General features: G+C 36.6%; 1 long non-coding RNA gene across 1 annotated transcript in view; it reads right to left on the bottom strand.

The window, feature by feature from the left end:
- The window catches only part of LOC110484011 (uncharacterized), a 110,327-nt gene extending 92,232 nt beyond the window's left edge, over positions 1 to 18,095 (bottom strand). The window contains exons 1-2 of the long non-coding RNA XR_002467677.2: positions 17,924 to 18,095; positions 10,418 to 10,474 (exon numbers count right to left, since the gene is read on the bottom strand). This is a non-coding gene — a long non-coding RNA (uncharacterized LOC110484011). The remainder of the gene's footprint in view (positions 1 to 10,417; positions 10,475 to 17,923) is intronic.
- Between the last annotated feature and the right edge of the window lie 424 nt (positions 18,096 to 18,519).

Here is an 18,519-nt window from a genome sequence, read left to right as displayed (position 1 = left end):
CTGGTGTACAGAAAGGCCAAAATAGAAATTCCTAACACTTTATTCATGAAGCCACAGTGACTGAGAAAGTGTTTAACTGCTGGCCTCATGAGAATATTTAGCACAATGCACATCCTTTAAATTTAATAGGCTAGGCACAAATAAACAAAACTTTTTTCTTTTTTATTGCAGTATAAATGGCTTTTCAGAATGCACTTATTTCTCACATTCTGCAATATGCAATTATTTCTTCCCTGGAAACCCCTCACCTAAGTTACACAGCTTGCCTAATATTTTGTCATTGGCCATTTATCCTCATGTGAGCTATCAGCCTTGTCCTTGCTGTGTCAATCCAAGTATTCCTGGCAACAGATTTACAAGCCAGAAAATCATTAGCAGAACTAAATTTGGCAACCTTATCTAATTGCATCACCTCAGCCAACCTTTCAGCACCCTCAGGTGAATCTAATATAGTCCAAGGTTTTGAATACATTCTGTTTTTCTAAGCAGTTCCTAACCTGTTGCTCCTCTATCCTGTTATCCTCCCCACCCCCAGTTTTTCTGGTACTCAAAATTTTGCTTGTGAAGACAGAGGCCAAAAAAGACACAGAGTTATTCAGCCTTTTCTGAACCATCTGTTTCTCCTACACTCATTGATGGACCCACATTTTCCCTGGGCATCCCACTGATGCTAGAATATTCTCCTGTTACCCCTTATGTGCCTCAGTACTTTTATCTGCAGCTGTGCTTTGGTCTTTCTGATTTTGCTCCAAATACTCAAGCAATTCTCTTTGTATTCTGCCTTTGTTGCCTAGTTTTCACTTCTTGTGTGTTCTTGTGTTTCCTTTCATCCAGAAGCACCCTGCCAGCCAAATGACTCTTCTGCCAAAATTTCTCATCTTCCTGTGCAAATGGAAGAGAGTTAATTTTTGAACTCTCAGTAAGTTTTCTTTGAAAAACAATTTTGCTTATGCACTGTCTTTCCTTCATGGCAGCTTCCAGTGAGAAATCTGCCTAATATTTTGAAAATTGGGCAAAGAAATTGCCAGAACAGATTGAAATCTGGTTCCTGATGGTGAGAGTCCCAACTCTGCTCTGCATCTTTCCAGCTTTCCTTCAGACCCTGACCTCATGAACAGCAACTCACATACATCATTATACTGTCTGACCCCTCCAGTATTTGCACTGGGAAGCAGCCAATATGCAGTACAATCGTTTCTTGAATTGACTGCATATTGCTGCCCTTCCAGGATTTGTCTGGACTGTTAAAATCCCAAAAAAACAATAATGATGTACAGGCATCCACCTAATGTTAGTTGCTTTTGTCCATCCTCATCTCCTTTCAGTCAGGTGGCCTGTAGGACACCCCCAGCCAGCATGGTAACCCAAATATCAATCATCATACAAACACATTTCCAGTTTCATGGGAGAGGACTCTACCATAGCTTTCCTCCTCTTCTAATTTTCCTAGATAGGCTGTAAACACTCATGGAAGTGTCTAAATTGTGAATAGCATTGCACCTGATCTTTGTGATTTTGATATTTACAGGCTTATGAAAGTGCATGGACTCACAGACCTTTCTTGTTTACCAAGCTCTGCATGCTAGAGTACAGCCACTTGAGGGAAGGCACATATTGCCATATTTACAACTTTCCTTCTTATAAACAGCTTTTTTCCCAGTTATGGCTGTTCTCTCAGAAATATATAACAAAAGAGAGCTTTCTAAGCCTTTTGGATACTTCTATATCTAGCTTCACATTTCTATGCTTTGAATCCACACAGCAATATCTATGGCAATGCACTTCTGATCTTCTTTTTGGTTCCATTTCATCCCAAAGTCATGTCAAGAACCAAAGGAAACAAGGCAAAACACTAAGAGAACCACAACAGTGATTTAAAAGCAGTTAGAAGGAAGGAAGTAGCAGTAAATAAGATCTCAGGCCATGTGAACACCACTATAGCACAGCTTGTTGTCTGAGCATTTCACCTTGAAGTTGTCTTTAAAATATACCCTAAAAAAAGCAGCCACTTTTTTTCCACACCTGGAAAATGTATGGTTTGACAATGAAAATGAACATTTCCTCCTATAAAAAAGAAAAGGTGATGAAAAATCTTCCAAAATAAAACCTCAAACAATTATATATATTTACATATATGTATATGTATGTATGTATGTATGTATGTAAATATATGTGTATGTATACGTAAATATATATACCTTCATGATAAGCCATTTATTTTAAAACCTACTAACAAGTTGAACACAAGCCTATCCCTACATTCTGTCCCCCTAAAATACAATTTAAAAAAAAACTAGAAGAAATAATAATTTTAGGTTTTTTATAAGATGAAAAAAGCATCAAAAAAAATAAAAAGCAACTCTATTTTTTTGTATCCCTAATCAGGAAATTGAAACATGTGCAGATGATGCTACAGTTCCTCTAGTTCAAAGAGGTATGTCTCAGCTTAATAAGGTCCGTTTTATTTGCCAGTGAAGAGACTCCTGCAGGATGTGAGAAAAAGAAATATCATAATTTGCTCTCCAGAAACTGCTAGCATCACTTTTGGTGCATATTAATACAGCTCAGTACTGTCAATGAGGTGATTATTTGCTCCCTAGAGAGCTCATCTCACAGCTAGTTTTTAGGATACTTAGGAGTTTTTGTTTCATGTGGTGCAATGTTTAAATTATATTCTACAATTTATTCCAGCAGCAGTGTCAGAGAAACCACCTCCAGTTCTGGTTTTAGTCACTAATTTACAAAGTTACAGAAACAAATGCATAATTTTTCATTTTATGGGGTTAAATCAAATACTCTTCATTTCTACACCTGTGAAGTCATTCGACCAGTGTAGGAGGTTCACTGCAGTTTGTACAGGTACTGTGACACTTCTCTTAAGTACCAAGTGTAAAGGTACAGTGATACAGACTTCAGTAGAGCCAGGTTCCCTAAGTGCAAAGGGTTCTGGTGTGCTTGTGTAAGAAAGCTTCTCTGCCTTGGTACCACATAGGAGCAACTGAAGCTAGCTGAGATGTGCCTAAACAAGCCTTAATCACATGTAAGCATTTTTTTAATGTTGGGCTGATTAGAGTATTGGATGAGGGCAATAGGGATGCATCTGCATTAGTGCTTTGAATTTAGGAGCATGCTTCAAGAGGATTAAGTGCTACACTTTGGCTCCAATCGCAGAGGAATCTTGGAGTGTACAATCTGTATATCCTTTGGATGACTCTGGGAGAAGTACTCTGGTAACTCAATTCACACACTTCAAACACAAATGATAATTCAGTTCACTGAGCAAGACTAATGTTAACTTGAAGTAATCCCTCTGAAATTCTTGCTGCAAAGACACTAACTCTTAGAAGTGATAATAACATGGTCAAAACTCACTTTTCTTGAACATATGTCCTATTACAAATGTAACTGAACTACAATGGACTTCACAGCTTCTTGTGTTAAAAGGAAATATAATTTCATCCCTTATCCTATTGTTTGAAGCTGCTGCAAGGCATAATATTTTTTTAATAGTTGGATGCAGTTTACAGAAATTGACACATTTAATAAAAACACATCTCATCTTTTTATATCTACCTCCCATTTAATGATAGTAAATTATTTTTTTAATTATAACTTGTATAAAATAGTACACTCAGGCCAACTAAGTAACAGCAGTGGTATTTCTTTCAGTGGATACATGCAGTGTAAATGCACTGTGACACCTATTGAAAACCAGCAACTTGTTCAGAGCTCTCTCTGGAGTGTATGTGAAATATCATCCAGTCCTGAACTGAAAAATAAGTACGAAGCACACCTTTCATGCTAACAACTGCTTTAAAAGGCAGCCATGCTTTAAAAGGCAGCCAAATGAGCATGCAAAGACAGTCACCCAAGATGTGAGTTCTAGACTCTCCTCTCCTTGGCAAAATAAAGGTCATATGACCCTAGAGCTCTCATAACCCATTGCCATTATAACACTTATTTTGTCCTTTTAGAAAGAAAGCAAAAGGGACAGGTACTGGTTATGTAAGTAGCTCAATATGTGTCATACTTTAAATAAAAAAATCAGAATAGGATTTTTAATGTCAGCTACAAAGTTAGGTAGCTACACAGCATCCAAATCTTCTAGATTTTGCTTTCTGCATTTCACATTTCTTGCCTGTTGGTTTTGTCATTACATCAATTTCACAGATGTTCTTTCTTGCATGGCAAGAATGGTACGGTGGCCATCTATGTAATATGCATTTCAATAGAAGTCAGTTATTCCAGATTTAAACCTAGGTAAACTTGTTTTGTATTCTGAGGATTAAAAGAGAACTTAGCACCAATACTTTTCTGTCTTCTGCCTTATTAATATGAAACAGGCATTTGGAATATTTTTCTTATAAGAGTTCCAAAGAATTTCCTTTACATGATGACAAAGTACCATGACCTAAGAAACTCTGTATAAATTTATGTGATTACCATGCTTTCATGCCATTTTCAAAGACAGTACTTGTGACCAAAGGTTGGGGTTTCAGTTGGTTACAGGTTTTTTCATTATTCAAATTAGTAAAATGAGAAGGAAGTGCTTTACCTCAAGCTACTTTCCAGAGGCTTCCTTTTCATACCTAATATAAAATATTGCCTTCTTGTCACCAAAACACTTAATAAGAAGCCTCTACTTTGTATTCCACAACTGTTCTCTTAGAGGCATAAGATGATGCAGTAGTTATGGAAATTATCTCTGTGTCCCACTAGTGCACATTTTAAAACAGTATTATCACCACAGCTTTGTGGCATACCAGTTTCTGCCAGTGTTTTTACATATTCCTGCAAAAAGTCCCTTTTAATTTTCTGAATGCAGGCTCTGTAATCTCTCTCAATAAAAGGAATAGTCAAAGTGCCTGGTGAATGGCACATACACAAATCTATATATATGTCTGTATCTACACGTATAGAGCCATTTAAAACAAATCCCCTATATCTAATTCACAAAAGTTAACTCTGCTAGGTCTCAAACAAGAGAATTGATGTTTAGGATTGCTATAGACTGTAGCTAAGTACCTTCTTTATTTATCTTGTTATTTTTCTAGTCTCCCCCATCAGTGTGTGCCATTTTAGGACTCATTAGATATAAAAAATTCCTCCAGTTCATAACGGCACTTAAATGAAAAGGCGAGCTTGATTCCAGTACATGCGGTATAAATTTAGAACTACTGCGTGTTTGTCTACATCAGCAAGCACAAAGAACATTAATCCCAGCTCATGAGCACACCAAAATCAGCAACAAAGATTTCTAGCTTTTTGTTGCATAACTCATCTCTCAAATGGCTAAAAAAATCCTCCTCCCTCTACCCCTCAAAAGCCTTTTTAAAACTAACCCATTAGAATAATTATCTTCCCATTGTAGTATTTACCACTGAATACAATACTGATGTGTAAGAAGAAAATAAAAAATGCTTGATCTCTTCCACAGAAAATGAAAATGGAGCATTTTATCTTTGCCACTTAAAATCCTTGGACATAAATGCTACACTCATTACCATGTTCCATGTTAGTCACAGAGAAATTGTGCTTAGATTTTTTATCATGCTCTTCACTTCAGTGCATTAAGTGACCTGATTAACATCTGCTTTCTTGCCAGAGAAGGCAATGTACACAAGCACTTCATTTAATACAATTCTTAAAGTACTTTCAATGTATAAATATAAGCATATTGCCATCTATTTATTTTAGGGAGGAAAGGACACAGAAATATATGATCCACTTAGAGAAAACATGAATTAATCAATATAGCAAGCACTTTGTATCATTTGACAACAGAGAGCCAACACAGCTGCACAGTTCTATCATGGCTGTCCAGCTGCATCCCAGCTCAGAGGTGATGGAACATATTGCAATCTGTAAAGGAAAATATCCCATAGTTACAAGCTTAAGTTTCTGAACACATAAGCCTTACACTGCCATGGAGAGTTTTATTGTGTCAGAGCATGTTTATCCTGTGTCAGAGCTTCAGGTGAGTGGGATGAACTATGATTAAACTTCAGCATCCAGTAGCATTTCCTAGCTCCTGGTTCTGGCACACATTCTGGTCACATTCAAGCACACAAGAGCCCCAGCTGCTTGCTCCCTATTTCACAATTTGGACAATCAAGAGAACAGAGCTACAGCAGACTTGGGAATATGTTTGTCTATGCACAAGCCTAAAGTATCTTTTTGTCAATGTTTAATGGGAAGTCTAGACAGAGAGAAGAAGAGTCATTTAAGAAAACATGCAGATATATAAAGAACCCTGTAAGATCACAGGCTTTCCAAAGCTTTCTGTTCAAGTTGTCATAGTCCATGTAAAACTCAGCAAAGGTGTGACAACTGAGCAAAAAACTCTGTCAAGGTGAGATAGAGCCTCCTAGCTAACCAAAGACAGTATAGAGCAAAACTGATGGTATGAGTGGCCTCAGTACTCACAAGCCAAGTTTCTCTTTATTGCTAAAATTATACAGAATCCTATACTCCTCTTCCCTAGAATAAATAGTCAACTACCTGCAGATGTAGCATACAAATGCTTTGAAACACAGCTACTCCTCGGAGTTCTGTTAAAACAGTATAATTGGATCTGATTAAAGACTCTGCCTAAATACTATACTAGTTATAAAGCTACATAATATATTACAGAGGGCTAAAAAATAAATCAAGTGAAGGTAAAGCCATTTTACCTCAGCCAGCAAAGTTCCAGTGTTCCTGCAAACATGCTCATTGTTAAACAAAGTCAGCATATTTGGTTGTGCAGGCTTTTTTGGCTTTGGCTTCTTCTAGTTATCTCATTAGTGAACTACTCTTTCAATCAATATGCTGCCAACTGGAAAGCTAAGTTTCTTGTTCACAGCTTTGCATGTTCCAGTGTTCTCAGAAACACTGATGAAATTGCATCCTGTTTTCCCTAAAACAACATCTCTCTTTTGGTTCATTCTACCCTGTGTACCAGAGAAATTGGAATACTCTTGATTTCATGAATAGTATTACTGAACCCAGAGTATTTACTCTATATGCTGAAAAAGCTAAGATGTTCTGAATTTGTTTTTCAAGAGATATGGTCTATCCCCAAAGCCCCCAAATTAAGTCTATGAACATGCAAAAAAGTTATTGGAAAAATTTTGATGGCATTATTTATGATACATATCTGAATACACAGCTTCTGAATTTGTGACAAATCTTGATAAAAACAAAGTATGTCTGTATGTGTACCATAGGGTATATAAATAAACACAGTGCACAAGTTTTAATGCATTCTAAGTTCACACACCAGCTTACCCAGCATTAATTTTTCCACATGCATACTTTCAGCAAGAAGATGTTTAGTGTGAGATTTTAATATGTTATGTATGGAGAAAACCAAAAGAAACTCAGTGTTGTATTTCTTAGGAAACAATTTACAGCTTTCCACACAGTTCAAACATGCTTTTTAGCAGCCAAGACTTTTTCATTCACAATATTGCATGCTATAGTATTAAACACCCTTTAAAATGTCTCATATACATTTATCCCACTTCTTTGATAGGAATTGTTGCTAATGAATACCAGGGTCTGATCCTACATTTTTTTGCTTATGCTTGTCAAGGTACTTTTAAACTAACATTGAAAATAGGGAGCAAAGCAGAAATCCACTTTACTCTTTACTGAAATGGATGCTCAGTAAAAATTGGTTCTGCCTAAAACATTTTTTATAATCAGTTAAAATATCTTGAATAATACTTTAAGCCCTTTAAGTACCAACTCTAAGCAACTCAACTCACAGCCCCACACATGAGTCATGTGTATGCATCGGCTAAAATTCCTTAACATCAGGAAACAAACCCTGTTTGAAGCAATTTTGCTCTCTAATGATGCAAGCTCAACACTCTATGCTTCTCAGCGTCTTGCTTCATAACAACTCTACCATAGCTAGATGCCACATATTTACTAACAAAGAAACATTTGAATCTAAATATTAGATCACACCAAGGTCCATCAAATCTTAATGATCTCTTAGAACATCCAATGCAATTGTTTCACCGGAAAGCGCAAAATCATTCTAGACTGAAAATTATCTACACCACCCAAATTTCTTCTTGGTCTCATATCATTAGACACAAGTTTAAGCTCTGAAATGAAACATAGGATAGTTTACTAAGTTCTTATAATTAATTTTAATGACTTTGTATAGCATGATTAAAATTATAAACATGCGTAAACATACTCTTTTTAGTTTTGCTAAATGTTTTGTCCTATCACTTTCTGTTGCACTACAGTTCTCCCATTTAATTACTTTATGCATGGGGGGGAAAATACCAACTTTCAATTTACCATCAGTATTACATACATCCCTAAACTGTTTTCTGTGCAGCATGTGGATCTCTGTCTCTGCAGGTCCAAGTCCTTGTGGAATAGCTTACCCTAATCCTGCTTATGTTTTATGTGGAGATATTTATTGCATAATTATGTAAGGAAGGCTACATCCTGTCTTACATCTCTATTATTCTAAATATAAGTAAATAAATGTTCTCATTAATGCCTCTTTTGTCTTGTATTATAAAAAGGAAGACAAATTGTTCTTAATCTTTCTGCAGTATTCAGTATTCTGTATATTTTATTGTGTCCCCTCTTACTCATCTTCTTTCCAAGGAAAACTGTTGCAGAGGATAGATAGATATGATTGTTATCTTAGCTAGCCGGATGTCACTTCTACCCTTGGATGAATCCTGGAGTGAAATGGACTGTTCCATCCCACCCCGCAAAAGATTGTGGCTCATCCCACACCTCTGTACCTGCCCCTAAAACAGAGTCTGTAACCCCATTGGCCCATGCCTTGTCCCAGCCCACCTGGGAGCCCCTGAAAAGGGGGCTCCGAGCGGCCATGCGGCCTCTTGGACTTCCTCCCTCCTCCCCTTTAGGACTCCCTCCCTCCCTGGGGCTTCCCCTCTCCTAAACCCTCCGTTTCTCTCTCCCCTCCCCCGTCCTCCTAAGCCCAGCCACGTGCTACGCCTGAGAGCACGAGGCTCGGGCATCCCTGAATCTTTGAATAAACCTCTCTCCCCAAGAGCAAGCTTCAGAGATCTCTGCCTCACTACACCCCAACCGTGCAAAGGAGCATAATCATCCCACAGAAAACCCTCCCAGTTTTCTTTCATGAGGTGTTCTAGATTCTCTATAATTGTTATTGTCCTTCTCTGAAGCCATTTACAGATGGTTAATCTCTCTGAGATGTGGTGGAAAGCCTTACACACAGTGCTATACAAGAATATATACTCCCACTATGGACTCACAAAAGTATTATAATAATCTCTTATTATTCTTTACCCTATTTCATATGTGTCCCAAAATCATGCTAACTTTGCTGACTGTAGCTGTGCACTGAACTGCTTATAATTATTTTTCTCCCTTTCTTCAAGCAATACTCTTGACTTAGAATTCTGTAAAGTACACCACTAGGTTTAATTTTAACTTCAGTATGTATTTATTAACACTGAATTTCATTTGCTTTTTTGTTGCTCACTTTGCATCTCTAAGTTACTGAAATTTTCTACTGTCTTCTTTGGTCAAGCAAATTTTCTTCACCAGGGATTAAAGTGACATGTGGAACAACTAGATCGATCTTCTTGAATCAGTCAGACCGGTCAAGGAATGGACTTAGATGACAGCTTTTGAATAAATCAAATCTCAGTAAGCAAACAAGAAAAAAAAAAAAAAAAAAAAAAACCAGCAGTTGCCAGGAAATGCACATAAATAGGAAATCTTTTTTGATTACAAAGAAGTGGCATTTGAAAATACAACAGAATCACTACACATAGTATTAACTAGGACATGTACATTGTATTGAGCAAACAAGAGATAACCCTATTTGCATTCAAAATTTGGTAGCATAATGGTAGCAGAGAATATTATAAATGCATTACAGTGTCACCTTGTATTGTGGATAAGTGGGTTTTTTAATAGCTGAATCAGAGCAACAATAAACTTGAGTCCAGCAGTGAATAACATTTTTAGTCTTTTTTTTTCCTAAACAAACAAAGATCTATTAGCCATCCACTGCTTTTCTTATTTGTGTTCTTATAATTCTAAGAACTATAGAACCATGATACATCTTCTATGTGCTTTAGACAGAGAAAACCTTTCTGACTACATTGTCAATGCTTCACCTCCTAGTATCATGTAATCATAACTTTCAGAACAATTTGTATAAACTACCAGCTTTAATATAGACAAAGATGTTAAATCTCCCATAACAGTTTAAATTTGCATGAAAATAAGTTTATGGGAAAATATACTTTGGATAGAATGCAATTTTTGTATTAATCTTATTATATGAATCTGATCAACATAGGTTTGACTATGCCCTGAAATATTTTCAGCAAAAGAAATACGTCCTCACAATATCGGTCCTACACATTTGACCTAAGACAAGCTGGGTTTTTTCACTTACCCATATTGATAGACTCTTCTTGCATCATTTTCAGTGTAAACCCAGAGGCACCAATGACTAGGAAGAAGAAAAAGCATAAATATCACAAATTACCACATCCCCCTCTGGACATGAATACAGTTCTTTATAATGAATTCACATCTCTTTTTTAGTCTACCCCTCTTGATGGCATTTGCTTAGCCTAAACATTCCAGTTAATTAAAAGAGAATGCTTTGTTTGGGTTGGATTTTTTTATTGGGGGAGTTTAATCTCAAAATTTCATTTGGTGTAAAGCTAAATATCACATTTTTCATATTTTGGGACAAGGAATAAAATATGTTTGCTTTGTTGAATCAGTTGTTTGCTTTTATATTTTCTGAAGCTATTTATCAAATGCATTAAGATAATAAATCAATATGTTTTGTGGGTTTAAAAGCCTTTCTCCTAAAATGTTTTGGCTTGATCTAATTATGGCACCATTTAGTTTTTTCTAGAATCACAATGCTCTGACTAATTTCATTTACTCTCAAACATAACTTTCCTTATTTTTCTCTCCCTTATTCCCTCCTGTGATTTTATGACTTGCTTTTCATGCATGCAAGTGAAAATACCATTAAGCTGTTGGGTTCACTCAGTCAAAAACTCGGTATTTTGTTTACACATGGTCTGCAGAGGTTTAAATGTAGCAAGAAACCTTGATACCTAACCCTTGTCCCACTAAAAATAATCAATGATATGACTCAATCAGATCAGGACTGCATCCATGATTTCTGTACATCCATAAAATACAGAAGCAAATCCAACAAATAAAATCAGTTTGGGAAAAGAGGAGAAAATGTTTGCATTATAAAATAATCCTTGCAGCATCTACTTGAAAAGCTCTAAAATAAAACAAGTTATAACACTGATCTCACAAAAACTATTTTCCATGTGAATTATGTCTTTGGTGAAATTTGTTTTGCTTTTTTGAGGTTTTACAATCTTATGTGTACTTGCTGTGTGTAAATCACACTCAGCACTTTCACCAAGAAAAACCCAGAGAATACCATAGAATGTAGCATTAATACAATAGAACTAGCATAGCTCCTAAAATTAAGAAAACAAAGAAAAAAATCCAAAAGAAATCCAGAGAATGTGATATTGAGAAAGCAAACATTTGCTCCTGCTGAAAGATGAACCTTTTTTAATTAAGTCTGCTCTGTTCTTTCTCTTCTATTTTGAAATGCATTATAACATTACATATCACATACTATCTAACTGCAAATACCTGGTACAGTATTTTGCATATGAAAAGTTTTATTGTAATGCCTTCCATTGTAAAAACCATACAGAAATATAACATTAACATTCCAAGCTGAAAGTATCATGAACAGAACAAACCTGTTGTTTACACCCCAGCAACTTGCACACATGTCCTAGTTAATGGCAACAGAATTATGCCAGGGGTGATTTAGGGATTTAGGTCCAGTATACATCAATTTAGTGGATTCAGTGAAACTGGCTACTTCCAAAGTTTCTAATTCACTTTGGGTGTGACAAAATTTTGCAATAATTTTTTGAAGTTAAAGAAAATGGGAATGGGACAAGGAATGCAAGGGACAGGGACCAAACTTAAAGAGAAATGTGGAAGATGTCTTTCTACTTAGGAGTCTGAGTTATATAAATAACTAGTCTCCCCTATCTTCCTGCATGATTAATTAGGACATCCTAATACTCATCTAATCTGTACATATTGAAAAACTCAAAACAAATGAAAAGCAGTTGTTCAAATGACATTTTGCATACAGATGGAGGGATCATTCAGGAGCCCTATGAAGGAAGGCCTGGCAGATCAGTCTTGAGCTCACAGTTTTCACTACTAGGTATTCCTGTGAAAGACAGAAGGAAAATCACTACTGACACTGGAGTAGGTTGGCACCTATGTATGTTAAAACCTATGATTTCTTCCTACTCAAAAAACATGCTCAATTGAAGTAATTTCTGTATATTCATGCTGATATTTACTATGATGCTAAAAGATTCTAGGACAGCAATGCTGTAGCGAGACAGTGCAGCATTTTCCAGTTCCTTCCTTGAGTGTGAGATGAAGTATTTAGTCTTTCCAATAAGCATAAATGTGAAGGAAAAACTGCAGCATGAATGATTTTCCTAGTCAGAGATGATTAAAACACAGCGTGAGCTCACAGACATTAGTACTGGCAGAACAGGTGTTCACCTTTGTTTAAAAATACAAAAAAATGACCTGCAAGAGAAGACTGTGGAATTAGGAAACAATAGCAGGAGCTTGGCCACCAAACATGAATTAAGTCCTACACTAAAAAGATGGAACACTGTTCCAAAAAGAAATCCTAAACTCTGTCACATAGTAGGCCTCCATGCAACTTGTAAGAAAGCTTTTTGCAAGTAGCATATGCACTTTGCTATTGCTTGGTAATAGCTCTTTAGTCTTTGAATTAATGCGGTTTTTTAATTTTACCGAGATCCTTCACATAGCTCTTGGCACATAGGACTGAAGGTTTTCCTCACTCGAGCTCACTACAGATGTTTGCCTTCCTGTAATCCCTTCCACAGCAGAAATCACCCTGTTTCTCTGCCCATTTTTTTTTTCTGTACAGTTTGAATGACTCTTCAACAGCCCCTGTAAGTCTGATTAACTCTGCAACAGGTCCTTTAAAGATTCACAGATTTTGACAGCTAATTTTAAGTGAGATCTAATCTACCACAGGTACCAAGAAGACACAAACCTCAGAGAAAACATTCATTTGTGGCATCTGGGTAGGATGTTTGTTGATGGCTGAAGTATATTGCTATAGTTTTCTCTAAAAAATCAGAAGTTCTCTAGATACATACCTGCAGGTGCACTCAAAGATACACCCATTTCATTAAGTGAATAACTACTGTTTTTTACTTCAGAATATTTTTCTTTTCTTTCTTCTCACTCTCCGTCCATTGCATATTTAAGTATTTATCTTTGTTCTTTTTCTCCTTACCTCACCCCACTGTATTTTAATTTTTCTTTCCCTTTTCCCTTTTTCTAAGCCTCACATATCTTGTCCTAATTTGCTTACCCTTGGTGATATCGCAATGTTACACTTTAGTATCTAGAATATCAGTGGAAGAGAAGATTGTAATTTTTTGATAAACAGATTGGTAAGAGATAAAAGAGCTAATGATTAGCCAGGAAAAAACAGATTAAGTGGATATCCCAATAAAAGCATTATAATTTTCTACTTATTTGTTCTGTGCTGGAAAATACTGCCTAGAATGTGTAAGGATGGTACTTCCTTTGTGTGACTTTCAAAATTCATTTTGAATACATCAGGGTGCCCTGCCTTTTCAGTTACACGTATTTCATATAGTATCAGCTCCCCAGTTTACTGAAAAGTGGGTTAGGGAAATTCTACACATAGATTCTGCTGCCAGCATATGATAGGGCATTGCAAATGGTACAACAATAAGCATTGGAATTATAGAAAACACAATTGTGTTTCTACATATGAGGAAGCCATCAACCAAAGATAGCTTCTACTTCTTACAGGACTGCAAACGATGTCCAGTGGGTTAACCTTGACTGGCTGCCAGATGCCCACCAAAGCACTCTCCATTCCTCCTCCTCGGCAAAACAAGGAGGTGAAATAAGATGGAAATGTTCATGGCTTAATAAGGACAGGAAACTACTACATGCAAAACAAACTCTGGCCGGAGAAGATTGATTTAATTTTCCACCAATTAAAAATAGACTAGAATGGTGAGAAACAGACCAAACTAAATATGCTTTCCGTTCACAACCCCCTTCTTCTCTGGCTCAACTTCCTTCACTCCTCATTCTTCAACTTTCTCCCTGCTCTAAGTGGTACAGTAGGATAAGGAGCGAGGGTTGTGGTCAGCCCATAATAACATTCCATCTCTGCTTCTCCTTCATCCCCACACTGTTCTCCAGCAACAACATGGGGTCCTTCTCACAGGATAGAGCTCTTCCCAACCTGCCTCAGTGTGGCTCCTTCCTATGGACTGAAGCTGTTCATAAAGTGCTCCGAAGTGGGTTCTCCGCACACAGCACAGTCCTTCAGGAACAGACTGCTCCAGTGTGGGTTCTCTACAGTCCACAGCTCCTACCAGCAAACCTGCTTCATGTGGGCTCCAGCTGGGCTGCAGCTTCCTTTATGACATAAGCACTTTCTCCAGCCTGGGATCCTCCATGGGCTGCAGTTTGCAGCATATCTGCTCCCCCCGTGTGTTCCATGGGCTGCAGGGGCTCAACCTGCATTACCATGTTCTGCTCCTTGGGATGCAGGGGAATCTCTGCTCTGATACCCTGTTAACACCTACTCCCCTTCCTACACTGACCTTGGTGTCTGCAGAGTTGTTTCAACATTTTTTTTCTCATGTATCAGTGCTCTTTTTCACAGCTGCTGTGCAGGATTTTTTAGTCTTTCAAAAGTACATTTATACAGAGACACCACAAGCGTGACTGCTCTGATCAGCTTAGACCTGTAGTGGGTCCATTTCAGAGCAAGCTGAAACTGACTGAGCAACACAGGGACAGCCAGGGGCTGTTCCCACAGAAGCACCTTTTAACAGCCCAAATCCTCATCCCCCTGTGTACCAAAACATGCTTTGCCCTGTTTATAACCTAGACTCTTTCTAAAAGTCACTTGGAATGTCAAATTGTCTCCTCAACTTTTGCATCTAGAGATGCACTGAGAAATGAAAAAACAGTAGCAAACAAAACTTGGACATCATTTTAGCAAGACAAAGGAGCAAAATGAGTTTTTCAGGATAAATAATGAGCTAAGTCTTTACTGTAACTAAAAAACAGGTAAATCATTAAAAAGCTGACAAGCCCTGACAAGTATGAATCTTGCTAATATTATATACCAGAAAACTGGGATATACAAGGTTGTAGGACTTTCCAATGGTAAAATGGTTTCATTTAATATTGAGAATCTATCATCAATATAAAAGTAATAAGTAGGCATTTTTCTTAAAGTATTTTATGCGCTAAAAATTATCCTTAATTTCAAAGCTATCTGGTTATGGGAACTGATCAAAAAGTAAATTAATGGAAATACAGATAAAAATTCATTTGATGCCTATAAACAAGAAAATTGAGCAGAAATGTTCATCTAATTGTAATTCTTAGATGTATCCCTGTCTCTGCTCAGAAAGACATCCTCAGCAAAGTGATGATGTCACATATTTTCACATGAATATATAACAGTATTACTGTTATATAAACCCAGATTTTAATATTGACTAAGAGGGAGAAAAAATAAACCAATGCAAGTGAATGAAGCATACAAGGAATAGTTTCCCATGGCGTGCAGCAGTTTTATACCTGCTTTGCTTTCACCTGGATTTACGGTGAAAAGACTTGAAGCCAGCTTCCTTCTGTCTAGAAACTATTTTTCTCTTCTTTCAATTTCCCTGCACTCTAAACAAGAACAGTGTCTCACATTCAAATAATCACTCTGAGTGTAACCATCTCCAACACAGCACATGGATGTGTTTCGCCATGGAAGTGGCAGCACAGGAACCAGTTTTCAAAGGTGATAAAATGAAGTGGGTAACAAAAGAATAAAGTCACAGTTTAGGACAAAGACAGAACCCTGGTTACCTGACAAGCAAAAAAATGTAGCTCCTATGAAATTCAATGACAAGGTATTGAGATAAAAACCATAGTGGACAAAGCAAGGCAAATTACATTGTGTATATTTCAAAGGTTTTAATTTATGAAGCTCACAAAGTAGGCAAGAAGAATACATTTCTTGTACTTGTCATGATGGAAGTTGGTCCTGAGGCAGGATTAACATTGCAAACTGATATCAAATACACACAAGAAATCATGAATATTTATGATAATGTATTTCATAAACACATAGACCCAATAACTGCATTCCTAGATAGCCTGGTACTGTTAAATCTAATCCTTACTTGGATGTTACAAAGAAACTGATGCAGCACTTCTATGTAAAATACCAAATGACATATTCAAATAAGCTGTAAGAGCTATTGTATCAGGTACAGAAAGTAAATTAAATAACTGTCACTCATTACAAAAGACTTGCTAATGTTTCAGCACCAGACTTCTGTGTCCTCTCAGGGAAAAACAGGAATACCTTGAAGGGTGGAAGAAAGCACTACTTCAGTCTAAAACTTTGAGCAATAAACAGAAAAAAAAGTACCACATAGTCATGTTGTCAAATAATCACTAAATAGGTAAATAAATCAATAAGAAACACTGGCTTAAAAAGATAAAGATAGAACATCTGAACAAAGTAAAGCTTTAGCGACTGTCAGGATTTGTGAAGGAAACATATAAAAATGAATAATTAGCTCTAAAGAAAGAGTTAAATTTAGAAAGGGAAGGGCAGTAGGTGACCAGTAAGGAGGTAGGTGAAAACTCAAACCTTTAGAAGAACCATTCCCAGTTGTTTTCTGGAGAGGCTCCACATACTCTAGACTTTGGGAAGTCTAACTAAGAAGGAGAAATAAACAGGCAAAGTAGGCAGAGTTTTCCATGTCCCATTAGAACAAAACCAGCACCAAAACAACCAAGAACCCTGACTCTGCCAGGTGCTTCACTCCCTTGCCCCAGCAGGGCAAGCCCAGAACAGAGGCAACACGAGAAAACAAAAACTGTTCATTAAGCAGGGGGAAGAATCAACAGCAACCACAGTGTTAAAATATTAACTCCCTAGACAAAGGGAACAGTCTAGAGTAACAAAAACATACAAGTGCATATAATCCCAGGATTTCAAGTTTAAATTCTTCAATACTACAATGCTACTACATTACCTACTTTCTCTGTCAGAAGTCACAGCTCAGGGAGGCCCAAAAGGCCTACAATGCAAAACTATCTGTAGTTTTCCTAGCACAGCATGACATGTTGTGGCATCTCAGCTATTCAAAGAAAAATGTTTTCTACAGCTCCACCCTATGTTTATTTTGTATTTTGTTATGCGTGAACACCATCCAAAAATATTCGCAGCAAAATTTCTGCCTCTTAAGTCATTAAACTTTTGAAGTGTTTAAACATATCAGGAAGGCATAAATCACCACTCCTCCAAATCACTGCATTTAAGCACACATAACATAAAGCACAAGATTTTCTTCAAATAATAGATGTATGTTACATGACTTTATCTGCAATTGTTGACCAACTGCACTGAGCCCAGAGTGAATTTCCACCAAAAACAAAACACATCACTTGCTTTCTGCTGCCATAGTAATTAATTAATAATTTTTTATATAATCTTAGGATGGTTTCCAAACAAACTTCCTAGAGCAACCAATACTTTGATTTTCTAAACCTCTTGGCTATATCTCATGGCAGGAAATTTTCTATAGCATGTTTCACATATTCAGTCTCTATCATATATGTGCATATAGCCAAATGGATTCCACCTAAACAGTAAATGAATATGACAAAGTTATTTTGAATAAGTATATGCTACCAAAAAAAACTAAGCTAAAGTAACAAGCCAAAGTTTCAGTAACATGTAAGAACATGCACACTAACATACCTTTGATTAAGTAACTTCAGTACATTTAGCTGCAGTTCTCAACAGAGTCAAACAAAACCTTGAGGTTTTCAGCAATTTAATCTATTCCAAAGACTGCATAAGTGTAATGTGGCAGTTGCTATAGTAACCACATTTTTCCTTGGAACTCAGAGTAGATACAAGTGTAAGCGATTTCTCCATCTCACTGTCTAAGTTACTGCTGTGCTATGATTCTAAGCAGCAAATCTAACCCAGAAACTAGCCTACTTGCTAGTTATTTAAAATACATTTAACATTTTCTAAAATATCCCTTTCTGATTGCTGACTTCTACCCTATACTGCTCTGACATCACACCCTTTCATAAGTCCTCTAGATGATGATTCAGAAAAATCAAAAATTTTGAACAATTGGAAAAAATGGTAAATAGATCAATTTATAATTTATTAATTATATTTAAATTATAATTTCCATATATAATATATAGAAATCTGTCAACACTTATTCTTAAAATGTCTGCTTAGAACATTCTTTGAAGTATAACTTGGTGGCAATGAATCCAAACGAACTGGAATTTTTGTTTAAAAAGTCATTACTTATTGATAGCTTCTGTGAAGCA

The sequence above is a fragment of the Lonchura striata genome, chromosome 4 (genome assembly GCF_046129695.1).
Source record: "Lonchura striata isolate bLonStr1 chromosome 4, bLonStr1.mat, whole genome shotgun sequence".
Classification (NCBI taxonomy): Eukaryota; Metazoa; Chordata; class Aves; order Passeriformes; family Estrildidae; genus Lonchura; species Lonchura striata.
The sequence above is the reverse complement of the archived record's forward strand: the minus strand, read 5'-3'. Positions and strand labels throughout refer to the sequence as shown.